Source organism: Babylonia areolata, chromosome 11, assembly GCF_041734735.1.
Source record: "Babylonia areolata isolate BAREFJ2019XMU chromosome 11, ASM4173473v1, whole genome shotgun sequence".
Taxonomy (NCBI): Eukaryota; Metazoa; Mollusca; class Gastropoda; order Neogastropoda; family Buccinidae; genus Babylonia; species Babylonia areolata.
In genome coordinates, this window is record NC_134886.1 from 12,291,239 (window position 1) to 12,306,386 (window position 15,148).

A 15,148-nucleotide genomic window follows, 5' to 3' on the forward strand; every position below is an offset into this window, starting at 1 on the left:
TGTTTGTGTGTGTGTGTGTGCGCGCGCGCGCGCGAGCCACATAAGAAAATATGACAATCAGCCAACGTGGTGGGATATCAGATGGGTTTTACCAAAACTCTGATAACAATATGATCTAATTTTAACTCACCAAACACATTGTAACTGTACCAGCCTGTCCATCAGTAATCAAATTGTAATTAATCATTATCCTTACCTTTGAGAATGCATGATTAAAATTAAATGGCTTTTATGGCATGTACTGGCAAAATGAAGAATAAGATGTTACTGCATTGTACAATGAATTGAACATACTGGTATATGGCATCCCCACTTAGTGGTGGGCTTCCAATAATTGGGATTGAAGCAGAGATCAAACAGGACGCTGAGTGTGTCATGTGTTCTAAATTCAGATTATGGCGTTGTGTTGATAGAACATGTGTGTAGCACATGAATGTTCCCACAAATGAATGCACTCGTTTGAGATAAATCGTTCGATTGCGAGAAAGTGTGGTCGTTCCCCTACAACGTTTTCTCTCAATTGCGAGAAAGCGTGGGAAGTCCCCCTTATTTTCATCAAAATCATTTCCTTTATATTCGAGACGGAGAGAGTGAGGTACCACAGCAAGCGCCGTGGCAGAGTGGGCATTGGATTTCTGATCCTGTGTTCAGTGATCAGGGTTCGAGGCCCCGTTTCGGCATGGTGTTGTGTCGTTGGGAAAGGCACTTTACCCCATTTTCCTCACTTCACATCGACCCTGATTTCGATTGTGGAAGGTGAAAACGGCGGATGGAAAACATTGGGCCCCGCTTTCCTATACCGAGCCCGAGACACAGATGATATGCCTTGACGGCCGTAAAAGGCTATTAGATATTTAACCTATCTTGATATAATCGTAAAAGATACCTGATGTGTACAAGATGTTTACTGATATCAGAAAAATGCCGGTTTTTTTTTTCTCTTTGTAATGAAGAAGATATCATGTTATATGTACATATTCCTCGAATCAGATTTTATATAGGTCACAGAGTAGACACGAAAAAAAAGTCAAATTGATTAAACCAAAGTACTGGTGTCATGTATCACTTGTTAAAATGTTTGCTCCGTATTCAGGTGTTTTGCTAAAATTTATTATTGTCTGGTTTCAGTCATGCAGTTCGTGTTTTCGATATTACTTTTCGTGTCTTGTTGCTCCGAGACATCGAACAATAACACAGAAACGCTGTCCCCAAAAATAATTCCATGCATTAATGCGGTTCTAGTAATGCGGTTTGTGTGTTCTGCGTCATTGTTCAACATCCAGAAATTACACACCTTTCCTTTCTAGAAATTAATCCCAAATCGGTGGCCGTTATTCAGCCTGTACCGGTCACCTGTATTGACACAGGAAGACCAAAATAGCCAGACAGCGGAGAGGGCAGTTGATCTTTGTGCTGGATATTTGTTGGGCCTTGTGTCGCGGCGACGGCTGTCACACATTGCACTAACAACGATGGACTGGATCCCCACATGTGGCTCAGAGCGACGATCAATTTGCTTCATGTTGTCGACGAGAAGGGAACTACGAAATATTTTGAGAACGATTGGCAGGTTCGATCTGGACCCTTTTTGACTCGTTATTTAATTGCTATTTTGTTTTGTTTAAAAAAGAAGGGAAGAAAACAAAGGACTAGTTGCTCTGATCAATGTTTTTGGAAGCATACAATCTCTAGTTCTTTTTCATGGTTATTCAACAACCATAAGTCAATAATAAAGAAAAAAACGAAAGAAAATACCATGTATCCTAAGGATGGGTGTCGTCTTCAGCAAATATTATTCTTCGTTTCTCACAAGCATGCACAAAAGTAAATCCAATTCATTCACACTTATGTTGTTTGTCTGTGCTGAAAGATGCGGAAAGCTCCAGACACTTGCGATATAATGGACCAAGTCTCGACACTTTCAATGTGAATATATTACAGCGCACAGCGGACTAAATCCAAACACGGTTCAGTAGACCGACCGGGTGTTAGCGCTGAGAAGCAGAAAAGATGAAGATGGAGAAAGGAGGAGAAGACCGAGAAGAAGGTTATGAACATAAACAATACACTTCATTGTGAAAGAAAAAACGGCCACGTATTGAGCTCAACGACATGACTGGTTGCCAGCCTGAAAGAAGCACTGACATCAGTCTCCTGGAAACGCAGACAACTCACGAGTCAGCTGGAAGATGCTTTTATTAAAACGAACAATACCATTGCAACTTCCCTTTTTATTCAGAGAAATTCGTGCTATGTCTTTTGTAACTGGCATTACAAAACTGTATTTACTTTGTAAATGGCACATTGCTGTATCTGGCTTACAAATAACATTCACGTGATGCGTTCAGCTTGTATATACAAGTTTAAACAACTTGACACCTCACCACAAACCATACCTCTACTGGGTGACACTGGACATGGACGAGAGAGAGAGAGAGAGAGAGAGAGAGAGAGAGAGGAGGAAGAGGAGGAAGAGGAGACAGAAGGTGAAGGAAGAAACAGTTAAACACACATACATGTTTGTTTTCAAATTTTATTATTTTCAAAACAGCATGTTGAAAGAAAGAACACTATAAACCTCAATTTCATATCTAATAAAGTGTCTAAGAACAAAAGACTCACGGTGACTCTATCCCCAAACAAGAAATACCAAACCGACATGTCCTATTGGTCCACAAACAGCAGTGTGAGCGAGCGTTGATTTAAGACTCTAATGTCTTCGTTTCCCGAAAGAAAGGGATTGAAGTGTAAAGCTAGGCACAGGAAGTGATTCACTAAAACCAGAAAAAAAAGAGAAAAAAGCAGATTCATAAAAAAAGAATAAAAAGAAAGAACAAAGAAGTGAGATAATAAAAAAAAAACATAAGAAAAAAGAAAGAGTAAAGGAAGGCAATGAGCAAAGAACGTGAGAAAGGAAGGAAGGACGAAAAAAGTAACGAACGAACGAGCAAGAAAAACGTTTTTAAAAGAAGAAAGGGGGAAGAAAGTAAAGAGAAAAGACAAAGAAGGAAAGAAATGTCAGAAACAGAAAAGGACAACAACAACAAACAAAAAAAAAAAAAAAGAAAGAAGAAAAGAAACTGAAGACAGTAAAAGATGCTAAAAGAGAAAGTAAAGTGAGATTCTTGCCGCACGCAGAGTAATTCTGGGTCTGATTTAACGGAGGAAAAGTCATCACTCGATCAATTGTTTCCTGATGATCAAAAATAAGTAATGGATCTTCTGTCGTCCCTGTGTCAATACTTCGATGGACAAAGTTGTACATTTCCATAAGTATCGTCAAAGACTATCTGCAAACAATAGACATTCTCTAAGTGCAGACTCATTCAACAATAGTTCCCTCATCTAATTACACATAACACGGCTTACGCACTGTTTACATTTCGTCACATCATTTACACTGAAACTAGTGAAAGGGGTACAAAATGACATCTGCGTTAGAATTATTCTCGTCTGCTTGGTAATACTTTAGCTGTATCCTATAAGTATAGTTTTGTTGAGGTCACTCTCCCAGAATTTCTAACATATTCATGTGGATAGTCCTTACCCCCCAACGTCCCAGAGTAGAAAAGAAGTACGTGTGTGTGTGTGTGTGTGTGTGTGTGTGTGTGTGTGTGTGTGTGTGTGTGTGTGACGATGAGTTTGGCATACCAGTGTGTGTGCTTCCTTTCCGCTGCAGCGTACAGTTTCAAACACCAAAACGCGCTGTTTTCCACCCAGCCACTACATCTATGATAATTTTAAGCCTGCTGTCGCATTTTGGGACTCTCGTCTGACACATGTACTGATAAGGACAACTTTTCGATGCACTGCTTCATTCTAAAGGTACCATTTCACTCGTTCTTAATGTCGATTTTTTTTTTCTTCTTCTTCTTTTCTTTTTTTATATAAAAAAACCCGCCATGCTGATAGGAATTTTCTGGTGTGTGTGTGTCCTTCGGCTCCCACCCTCATTCCCATCACCACTATCCCCGTCTTCCTTCTCTCTGAAATAGCACTGCCGCTCCCCCCCCCGACAGATGGCTGATGAAATGTCAATGACGACGCCGACCATGATAGTTATCAATGATGATGGTGACGACGACGATGATGACCACACACACACACACACACACACACACACACACACACACACACACACACAAACCAGTGACGGCCGATCGGGATGGGGTAAAGACAGGCAGACAGACAGACAGAGAGAGCAGGGTGATAGAGACAGATACAATATACAGAGAACGAAAATGCGAGTCCGAATATTTTATTCACAATAGGCCCTTGCCCCCCCCCCCCCCCCCCCCCCCCCCCCATGAAGGGGGTGGTGTGAAAACATTAAACCTATAGTGCATCACATTTAACACTGGATTCGACAAGCAAGCAAAATTACAATACACACAGATCGAACGAATCTGAACTAATTTGAATTACAAATGTATGGCAAATTGTCTGACAACATCCTCAATCACCGAGGTCAATAATATAAGATTGAGTACAGAAGGGTGTCTGTAAAATTTCTTAGGAATCCATTGTTCTCTGAGATCAACGAAGGGGGTACAACAAACACAAAATGAATTTCACTTTCTCGTGCATCTTTACACAATGGACAATTTAGTTCACTTTCAGTATGTGGTCTATAACGAAAACGATTATATCAGATACACTAAATCTAACTCGTCAAAATTGATTTTAAGTGCTTACCCACTGTCATTAACATATATGTTAGTGTGCAATGCAGCCAGTAAAACGGTCGGTGCAAATCAAATCTAGTACTGTCTTGGACATGAGCACCCCCTTCTTGCTATCTACAATCAATAAATATGTTACGAAACATCTATGAATGTTCAGTTACGTTCCCAACGCCTTGGTTAATCCATGCATACCAGAATCCTAATTCGCATGATTTTACTTTTACTTTAGTCCCCCAGTTTACTTTGTCTCCAGCATCTTGGTCATATAACATATTGTATATATAGTCTTGTGTCGTCCTTTTCAATCAGTTCAAACTAGTATTTTATACATTTTGCAGCTGAGTTGAGTTGATATTGGATACCTACATGTTTCACCATAAATATTTGAAGTTTGTACTCTAAAGGGCAAATAAGTGAAACTTTTCGCAGTGTATATGAAGCGTTAACTAAGCCTCAGCACCATATTGAACAATCAGCTGCATATGCAAATCAAAAAGTTTGAAAAACACTTGAAAAGACTGATTCCCTTAACCTAAAAATAGCATGCTTTGCTCGACTCGCAAGATCTTTACAGGCCTTTGAGAAGTTTAACCCCGTTGAAAAATAATTTTCTAAGCATTTGTATACATTTACAACAGGAATATAACAACTCCATCATAACACCATTGTACCCTAACTCCAAAATATCCACCTTTTCTAAACGCAATTGCATTACGTTTGGTCATATTTACTTTTAACTGAAGTGAGGAAGCAGTCCTATGTAAACTATTTCATTTGAAGGCCAATAACCGTTTCAGACAACAAAACGACATCATCCGCCAAAAGTAAAATAAACAACTTTAAGAGCTCTGTAGTAAACTGTGCACCATGCCTTCCATTATCAGTGACTTCAGATGTCAATTCGTTAATAAACAAAGAAAAATGAATGGGATTACATACATCGCCTTGTTTAAATCTACCTGTACATTGAATATAATCTGTCATGTTTCCGTTACATCGAACCCTAGCTTTCACACTGCCATAAATACTCTTTTTACATCTAAATAATTACCCCTAATCCCGTTTTTATAACAGAATAGGCCACAAAATACTTCTATTCAGATTCAAATGCTTCCTCGAAATCGATGAAAGCAACGTATGGTTTACGATTTAAACAAAACTGTTTTTGTACAAGGGTCATCAAAGTAAAAAAACAAATATATATATATATATATATATATATAAATATATATATATATATTGTACCGTAGAACTGGTTGAACTTTAAAATGGCGATTCGTGAAGCCAGCTTCTTTTTGGCTCGTCACAGCATGAAACCGATGTAAATCGACAAAAAACGGCCACACACTGGCAGAATTTTACATACAGCTGCGGGCATGGCGTCTTACTGAAGTTCCTGCCAAAATGTGGAAGTACAAGACAGCCTCTGTCTTCTGTATCACGCATTTAACTGGCAGAGGTCACTCTGTGCGTCTTCGCAGTTCACTCACCCACGCCCCCTCCCCGCCCTCCCCCAACCACCCAACCCCTCTCCCACCTCCCCTCCTAACCACCTATGGAGAGAGAGAGAGGAGAGAGAGAGAGAAAGGAGAGAGAGAGAGGAGAGAGAGAGAGAAAGGTGAGAGAGAGAGAGAGAAAGAGAGAGAGAGAAATCTGGCACGTGCTCCTAAAAAAACAAATGTAAAGAACATAATGATAAGGATCATAATCTTTATTCAATTTTCTTCCGCGTTGATCACCAAATACCACGTCATGCAAACAGAAAAAAACAGAGGAAGGATCCAACAAAATAATCAAACAGCCAAACAAATATCTTGTGTCCTTGTCTCAAACGATTCAAAACGACAGAAAGGATAGTTTCAGTTTCAGTTTCAGTAGCTCAAGGAGGCGTCACTGCGTTCGGACAAAACCATATACGCTACACCACATCTGCCAAGCAGATGCCTGACCAGCAGCGTAACCCAACGCGCTTAACAGAAAGGATAACAACACAGGAATAAAATAGAAAGCTTAAATTGCCAAAAACATTCATGAAATAATCATCATATATCATCTGCTTCTTCTTCACCGTCATCGTCATTATATCACCACCATGGCACCACCATCATCACCACTACGATGACTACCATCACCATCATCAACGGAAGAAGAAGAATGGGCATTTATAATTAGCACAAAGGCCCAGAGCGCTAACAATCAAAACCAATACTGGAAAAAATGGTTACAAAAATCAGCACCGCAAATTACATTAAGACATATGAACAAGACAAATCCAATGTGTCAATGACAAAGTACACACACACACACACACAGACACACACACACACACACACACACACACACACACACACACACACACACAGGCCAACACCTCCATACCCATGGAAAGCAGTTTTGTACAAACGTGTTTGTAGTCCACATTTGAACGGGATCTTGGCACGCGCTTTTTCGGAATCCTACGATTTCTCTTACATTACGAAAAAACGTAGGTTTTGGAGAAAGTGTGGTCGCTCCCCTCCCACACTTTCTCTCAATTGCGAGAAAGCGTGTCGGTCGCCCATGTGCTTTATCACAATGTGTGAGAAAGCGTTTGAAGTCTCCCTTATTTCTATCATAGACATTTCCTTTATCATTCAGGTTGTTTCATGTCTTTTCCTAATGCAGATCTTGTGTGTGTGTGTGTGTGTATGTGTGTCTGTGTGTGTCTGTGTTTCTCTGTGTGTGTGTGTGCGTGTGTGCGTGCGTGCTGGTTGGTCAATAACGTATATTCACTAAACTGATTGGAGACAAACAAAAGAGTGTATGCTGTGCGTGTGTTTATGTGTATGAGGACATGCTCGAACTGTATACAGTTACATAATGTGACGCGAAAGAAGCTCACAGCTGACAGAGAAGTATAGGGGGTGGAAGCAAAATAAGTAATCGAATTGTTTAACCGTAAAATAAACTGACCAATAAAAACAGATAGAGTCAAATATCAGAATACTTACAGGATATTGGTTGGCTATTTGACATTTGGATAATTCGTGTGCGTGCGTGCGTGCGTGCGTGCGTGCGTGCGTGTGTGTGTGTGTGTGTGTGTGCGTGCGTGCATGCCGCGCTTGTGCGCGTGCTACCGTGCTCTATCGCACGTGTATGTTGATGAGGGAATGCTGAAAGATGCAGAGAAACAGGGCGAGTAGACAATCCAAGATGAATCCATCAGTGATCATCAGGTCGCTGGGGATTTGCAGACAAAAAGGGGAGAGGGGGAAAGAGAGGAAGGGATATGCTGAGGACGCCAGTCTCTGTGATAACGAAGCCATGAGGCTTTGGGAGGGTACCGCACATTTCCCTGCCAGCTTCCTGTTCCTGATCCACACCAGGATCACGTGTCCATGTTAGCTTACCAGGGTTGAGCAGAGGGCACACACAAGCATGGGCGCACGCAGGCGTGTAAACATTCGCTCGCTTGCACACATGCATACACGCACTCACACACGTGTATCGTCTGGTGTGTGCACACACATATGCACGCGCATGCATACACACATAGAAACACACACACACACACACACACACACACACACACACACACACACACACGCGGCGCTCACACACACACACACACTCACTCTATATCTCTCTCACACGCACACACACTCACTCTATCTCACAAACTCACATACAGATCAGTGGTATGTTCTAAGCCTGCATCCCCACTCCTTCACCAACCCCTACATCTTTCCCAGTGTACATGGCACAGTGCAGATCAGCCAGCCACGACGGCTTCATTTCCTGTGGACCTGCGACAACTGAGGGCACCACAGCTGATAACTGATGGTGTGACGATAGATTACTGTGTGACACCTCCTGGCAGCTGTCCCTTCCGCCTCTATCTCTAATCCCCCCACCCCACCCCGTCGCCACCCCCCCTTTCCGCGTTCAATATTCGTTTCTTTTCATTTTCTTTACCTGCTAGCTTTTCTTCGTGTGGTATCTTGTCTTTTTACTTTTCCTTATCTATACTTAGGTAATAGCCTGTACGTTTCGGTGTCGAACAAATAATATTGCGTAGACCTATCTTGCTTTTGTTATCTGATCTCCATTCATTTTTCTGTTTTATTTTGTTTCTTTATTTCAGGTGTTTCTTTTAGGTGAACGGACTTCTACCTCGTAAAAACAATTTGTCTGTCTGATATCTCGGCTAGCAGCACGAATATTAATAAACGGTACAATATAATCTCCACATTTCTCTTCCTCGTTTTTTGACTCACTTGTGTAACCAATGTGAGTTTATGTAATAACCCGGTATTCGGGTGTGTGTGTGTGTGTGTGTGTCTGTGTGTCCATGGTAAACTTTAACAGTCATTTTCTCTGGAAATAGTCAGTTGATACCAAATTTGGCACAGCAATAACAAATGATAAGTTCTTTCCATTCATTCTAATCATAATTATACTGCATCCCTGGGAGGGGCACAAAATGGATTTAAATATTTTCACCAAAAAATTACTGTTACAATTTTTTTTAATATACAAAACTTAAGCATTTTCATGTGACATGCTAACACACTGAATAATAGCAGTTCATTAATATTTTTGTTGCTGAAAATGGAACTTCCTTTGCTCAGAGTGGAAGTTACATGTACACACACATCTCTCTGTGTGCATGTTAATGGGACGCTATACTTATAAGACTGAAAACAGTTAGTAAGGGAGATAATTATAACAGATCTCGCTTATCTGAAATATTACAATTTAAAAACAGGACTCAAGGCATGAAAAGGCTTTTATGTTTTATACTCAGTGGGAAGCTCTTACACTATTTATATTTGAGAATGATGCTAACTACACCATCGATGTGTTTACTGCATACGAATATTTTACAGATGTTACTACAATTACTAGAACAAACATAACAGAAATTGTACTTGACAGACCCCACGCGAATCGACGGAGGCGGACACCTTGGATTACAGTGTGCCGCATTTACCGTAAAAAAAATCGCGATAACATAATTTACAGGGGGCGAAGAAGGCAGATGAGTTTTATTCAGAAAATTTGCGTACAGGTCTAAATACTTACTGCCTAAAATAATGTCCCCAGCATGCATACAAACACACAATGTCGATTTTCCAAGCACAATTTCAGTTACATCACGTCGCATTCTGCATGCACGAAGGACGATAACTCTTACCTTTGCCAACTGTGCGTCTATTTATAGTAACCCAAGCGTAGAAGTCTGTAAAACATGCAATACCTAGATCTGAAAAATGTATTAAGTTTTTTTTTGTTTTTTTTTAAACACTTACATAATCTTTAATGTACTGTTTTCCATATCGTTCGAAGGCCAAGTACAAATATGCTAAGCAATTCCTAGCAGACAGCGATGTTTCGAGGTACCGAAGGATGTTTTGGTTGCTTGTTGCCTGTCCAAAAATAGCTGCTGCAGTACAATCCATTCAGTTGACACGAAAGGGGCGGCAGGTTGGAAAAATGACCACGCAACTGACGTCACAAAGTAACCCACATAAAATGAAATGGAACAGTTCTGGAAATGCAGAATATCGCATACCACTGGTTTTGGGATTCCCGTTGTTTTTTCAGAGTTCTGAGAGAGCTAGTGTGTAACAACTCCGCTGTTTATTTACACTCATTAGACGGTGGAAATAGTTTGCAATAATTGTGGGCTTTTGAGGCAAGGTGTAGTTTCGGCAGTTAGTTTGACACAGCATCTTTCTTACACAGGTCAGTAAAATCCTCAATGTTCAACTTCAAACATCTCATCCACTGACAGACCTTGTAGGTGAATGAGCGACCTCTTGTTTACTGTTGCGAGTGGGCCTATCAACATATATTGATCCAAATGGTATTTTCTGTTTTTCGTCAAATTGAGTATACGTAGAACTGAAAATTGCATGCTAGAAACGGAACAATTCCATCTGAAGCAAACCACGTTCCCGGTATTCCTCTTCTTCTTTTTTCAAACACACATATAGATCTAGATCAAAGTGTGTGTGTGTGTGTGTGTGTGTGTGTGTGTGTGTGTCTTTTTGCCAGATTATCCATTTCTTTTCTCCTTCTTTTTTCTTCTTCTTAATGCCTTTGTTGGATTAAGTGCATATTACAAGTGAGTCTTGAAGGCCTTACCTCTCTTGTTTCTTCGAACATCACCCTTTACCCTAAGTCCCCTTGCTAGGACAGGAATGCCCCCCACACCCCAATCCCATTTTAGACACTCTGACATTATGGCTAACCCTCTCGTTAAAACTATAGAAATAACATGTTTACAATTCTTCACATCCTCTCAGTTTTTAATATTCTTTCAAAATCATGGATTATGTTGTATATATAAATAGATGGATATAATATAGACAGATAGACAGACAGACAGACAGATAGATAGATAGATAGATAGATAGATAGATAGATAGATAGATACTATACAGTCCGACTAATCGGGAAAACCCCAATATGGGTATACCCATTTCGGTATACAATTTTTCCGTTTTCAACGTAAGAGAGTACAGGGGAAGAAATAAGGGTATTTCCCAGTAGACTCCACCCAACTGAACAAAAATAAGCAAATGTGATATTATGTATTCCCAAGGATGCGTCTTGATCCCAACCTTGTTCCTGATCTTAAGCAACTACATCGTCAGCGATTTGTCCCGCAACGTCCATGCTGATGATCTGGTCCTTTGGTGCTCGGAGGAACACTTCACAACAGCCAAGGACAGGTGCTGAACGTTCTTGTACGCTGGACTAAACAGTGGATTCTGAAGATAAACACAAAAAAGACCGGCCGCACTGTCTTCAACCTATCAACAAAAGAACAGAAGGCCACGCTGAGCATAGATGGATAAACTTTCCTTGCGCCGGACAATCCCACGTACCTTGGTGTAATTTTCGACAGGCGCCTGACGTGGAAGAAGCAAACAGAGAAGGCAGAAGCAAGAGCCAAGGTGCGACTTGCCCTTCAGAAGAAGAAGCTGGCAGGAACTACTTGGGGTGCAGACACCATGACCCTCAGGAGGCTCTACACCGGAAGAATCAGGCCAGTGCTTGAGCATGTGACACTTCAACCAAGTCCAACTTTGATCGGGTCAGCAAGGTGCAGAACCAGGCAAGCCACATCATCACCGGGGCCATGAAAACAGAGAAGGCAGAAGCAAGAGCCAAGGTGCGACTTGCCCTTCAGAAGAAGAAGCTGGCAGGAACTACTTGGGGTGCAGACACCATGACCCTCAGGAGGCTCTACACCGGAAGAATCAGGCCAGTGCTTGAGCATGTGACACTTCAACCAAGTCCAACTTTGATCGGGTCAGCAAGGTGCAGAACCAGGCAAGCCACATCATCACCGGGGCCATGAAGTCAACGCCAGTACTGAAGCTTGAAACCGTCACAGGGCTCCAGCCTCTTGAGGATCCCAGAGATGCCAAGCTCTTCACCCAAGCTGCCAAAATTCAAGAGGTTGCAGGATCATCCCATGAAAGACAGACTGTCCCAGCCAACTAAGGGATGACTTTAGAGAAGCAGCTTTGCTAATCACAGCAGGACATTAGAACGACAACACTGAGACATCCTTGACCATCCTTCATCCATAACCCAAAAGAGATCCCTCGGCACCGTGCTGCCCCTGCATGGGGAGTGGGAACACCCAGCCACGTTCAGTCTAGTATCCCTGGTGTTCTTCCAAAGATAATCTTGTTACATGTCACTCCAGACAAACTTAATACCCACATGACTGTGATTAGCCTTTGTCATAAAATTTCTTAATTGCAGTGTGAAGTTAGTCATTTCTATATGTAGCCAAGCGCTCAGCTGGCTACGGTGGCTGCTTCACACACGAGCTCTATAGCAGACGCCTTTTTCGCAACTGACCTGCCTGTCTTCAATGACTCACTCATAATGCGTGACGCCATTCCAAATTTGAATGCAAAGTCCATTCTTAACAAATGCTCCAAACATTTACTAAATCGAATCTATGTGTCATTCATTGCCAGATTATGTCTTTTGTGCTTACACATACTTCAATCAGTTACAAGCATATTTGATTTGAGTGTAATCGTTTTCAGTGTTGGGATTTTAACTGAATCTAAGATTACGTCATTTTGTCTTTTCGTCACATATAATGCTACAATCTTCAATTCTGTTATGTGATCACTTATCATACACTGCAACCACACTATCATAGTGTTTGGATGGGAATAGATCAGGCACTTAGAAGATACAAAGCTGATTTTCATTGTCGATACAACGACAATCACATCACAACCAAATGGCTTGGGCCGAGATGAAAGCTGTGTTTCCAACCCACCGTATGTAATTAGATATCTCTTTCGTCGGATCAGAAAACTACACGTATTATATACTGGCAGAATTGTCGCAATTCCTTCTTTATATCTATTCCATTTGTGTTTGCCTACGTTAAACTGATTTAACACAGTATGCAATTTTCAGCGATGAACTCGCTAACACTGACCAGTTCCAGCTGACTTAAATCAAAATTGTAAATTCATCTTGAGTACTAAACATTCAAATTATACTCATTAGAAAGGTGGTGTTGAGCTCTTTGTTTTGCGACCAGTCCGACGAAAATCGGTTCAGGAAACATTTATAAATCCATTACTGAACACCCGACAACAAACACAATTTTGGTCAATATTCGCCATGCTCGGGCCAGTTTGATTGCTGACCCGTGTGGATGTCCTTCCAGTTCGTGTGCTTTGAATAGATAGGCGAAGCATGTGATCACTGGTCACTTTTCACCTGAGCTTGCTTGTGGTGATAGCTAGCTAGCTGACCACTGACCCTGTGTGTGTCAGTGTGTGTCGCCCCAAAGGCCAGCGTCGCACATCTTTGCTGCACTGTCTTCTTGTCTTCTTATCTTCTCTTCTTGTTCACTTCTCATATTGTGATAAAACAATAGAAAACCCTTTGTGAATAGCCTCTATATGCCCCTGGCCTGTTTGAGGGACTTTCTATCCTTTCTCTTTCTATCCTGTCTAATTCAGTAATTCAATAATTCCTTTGTAACACCTTTATAATATACCACTTTGTTCGTGGTCGGTTACAAAAGTAGCGTCGGCGACAGGATATTGATCCACGACAGGGACTGATCCAAAATTATTCTCATTTAATGTTTTCATCCTTTAATCATGTCATCAAAATTCAACTCATTAATAAAGAACCCCTTACCACTAAGCTTACTCCATTACGTATTCTATATCAGAAACCTGGCTCACAGATGACATACACATTGACAGTGTTCTAATCCAAGGTTTTTACCACCACCCCCAGTATTGTATTGTATGGTATGGTATTGCTCTTTAATCACAACAGATTTCTCTGAGTGAAATTCGGGCTTCTCTCCCCAGGGAGAGCGCGTCACTACACTGACAGCGCCACCCACTTAAAAAAAAATTGCATGCAATTTTGTTTCTTTTCCTATCGAAGTGGATATTTCTGCAAAATTTTGCCAGGGACAACCAAAGCAGTTTTCAGGACCGTAGTCCAGCAAGATACGGCACGCTAAAAAGACAACTGATAATCATTTAACTAATTGTTCAATACTACGACTACGACTACTACTACTTTCCACTCAACCCTGCCAGCTGAGTCTTCTGTCTACATCGGGAGTGACCTTACTGTCGCATTACACGTGTAAACAGGACACGCTGCATGTCAGTGATCTGAAACAGTCAACGATAAGGTTCAGACACAGAATCCTTATCTTTACCAGAGCCGATACATAATGTGACCTGGTCAAAAAATAATACTAACATCTTGGAACGACAAAGGGGAATCATTGCAACTGTCGTGAAATTGTTATGGAAACATTAAGAACGGTGTGTGGATGAGAACTATATTAGTTTTTCTCCTTCTGGATTCGTTCTTTCAGCTCTGTTGTGTTCATGTGTTATCTCGTGTGATAGTGCGTGTGTGTTCTTGCTCTCGGGACGTCAGAAAGCTTCGCTGCTGTTCGTGCAACACTCAAAGGGAAGTACGGTTTGCTCGTTTGGATACTCGAGTTGCTGAGCGCGCATGTGTTTTTTGGGATTGGGTGTGCGTGTCTCCCTTCCCGCCCTCAACCTCCACCCACCTCCCGCGACCCTGTGACATACTTTTGTGTGCTAAAGTTGCAGTGCGCGCGTGCGTCTGTGAGAGCGGGTGTGTTTGTATGGGTGGGTGGGTGTGATGGGATGGATGGAAGATCGGAGGTTTGGGTGGCCACCGGGTGTCAGTTTTACAGTGTAAAATGGTGTCTCAGTGTGAGTGTGTTTTCCGATATATCACAGGAATAGTGCCTGGGAACTTTTCCCCGTCAATTTAATGATGAAACAGTCGGTCTTGATCATGAATGTTCATTGTGAATATTTTCAAAAGTTAGGTATTTATTCATATCACAAGATTTCTTAGTCATTTGTAATCATGGGACACATAGACAGGACACACAGAGACTCTCTCTCTCTCTCTCTCTC